At 40.0% G+C, this 1,387-nt stretch overlaps 1 non-coding gene across 1 annotated transcript; it reads left to right on the top strand.

The window, feature by feature from the left end:
* Window positions 1–619: 619 nt before the first annotated feature.
* Window positions 620–727, top strand: LOC112738839 (small nucleolar RNA R71). The gene has a single exon (XR_003169794.1). It is a non-coding gene; the product is annotated as a small nucleolar RNA R71 (small nucleolar RNA).
* The last annotated feature ends 660 nt before the right edge of the window (window positions 728–1,387 follow it).

Here is a 1,387-nt window from a genome sequence, read left to right as displayed (position 1 = left end):
CATTCATGAAACTTACAGTGGCTTTAGATAGATCAGAGACTAGATTTGCTAAATTAGAAGCATTTTGTTCAGAGTTCTCTGTCTGTTGCTGAGTTGATGATGGAAAAGGCTTGCTGTTGTTAAACCTGTTTCTTCCACCATTGTTAAAGCCTTGTTGGGGCTTTTGATCCTTCCATGAGAAATTTGGATGATTTCTCCATGTTGAGTTATAGGTGTTTCCATAAGGTTCACCTAAGTAATTCACCTCTGCTATTGTAGGGTTCTCAGGATCTTAGGCTTCTTCTTCAGAAGATGCCTCTTGAGTACTGTTGGATGCAGCTTGCATTCCATGCAGACTCTGAGAGATCATATTGACTTGCTGAGTCAATATTTTGTTCTGAGCCAATATGGCATTCAGAGTATCAACTTCAAGAACTCCCTTCTTCATAGGCGTCCCATTACTCACAGGATTCCTTTCAGAAGTGTACATGAACTGGTTATTAGCAACCATGTCAATGAGTTCTTGAGCTTCTGCAGGCGTTTTCTTTAGGTGAATGGATCCACCTGCAGAAGTGTCCAGTGACATCTTTGATAGCTCAGATAAACCATCATAGAATATATCCAGGATGGTCCATTCTGAAAGCATGTCAGAAGGACACTTTTTGGTCAACTGTTTGTATCTTTCCCAAGCTTCATAGAGGGATTCACCTTCTTTCTGTCTGAAGGTTTGAACATCAGCTCTAAGCTTGCTCAGCTTTTGAGGAGGAAAGTACTTGGCTAAGAAAGCCGTGACCAGCTTATCCCAAGAGTTCAGGCTGTCTTTGGGTTGAGAATCCAACCATAATCTAGCTCTGTCTCTTACAGCAAAAGGGAAAAGCATGAGCCTGTAGACTTCAGGATCTACTCCATTAGTCTTAAAAGTATCACATATCTGCAAGAATTCAGTTAAGAACTGAAAAGGATCTTCAGATGGAAGTCCATGAAACTTGCAGTTCTGCTGCATCAGAGAAACTAATTGAGGTTTCAGCTCAAAGTTGTTTGCTCCAATGGCAGGAATGGAGATGCTTCTTCCATGTAAATTGGAATTAGGTGCAGTAAAGTCACCAAGCATCTTCCTTGCATTATTATTATTTTCGGCTGCCATCTCCTCTGCCTGTTCGAAAATTTTTAAAAGGCTATCTCTGGATTGTTGTATTTTAGCTCCTCTTAATTTTCTCTTCAGAGTCCTTTCAGGTTCTGGATCTGCTTCCACAAGAATGTTCTTATCCTTGCTCCTGCTCATATGACAAAGAAGAAGGCACAAAAAAATAATAATAATAATAATAGAGATCCTTTATACCACAGTATAGGGATCCCTTTGTGAGTGGAAGAAAAGAGAGGGAGATAAAGAATGTGATGTAAAGGAAGA

The sequence above is a fragment of the Arachis hypogaea genome, chromosome 13 (assembly GCF_003086295.3).
Source record: "Arachis hypogaea cultivar Tifrunner chromosome 13, arahy.Tifrunner.gnm2.J5K5, whole genome shotgun sequence".
NCBI classification, from domain to species: Eukaryota; Viridiplantae; Streptophyta; class Magnoliopsida; order Fabales; family Fabaceae; genus Arachis; species Arachis hypogaea.
This window is presented reverse-complemented; position numbering and strand designations above follow the sequence as displayed.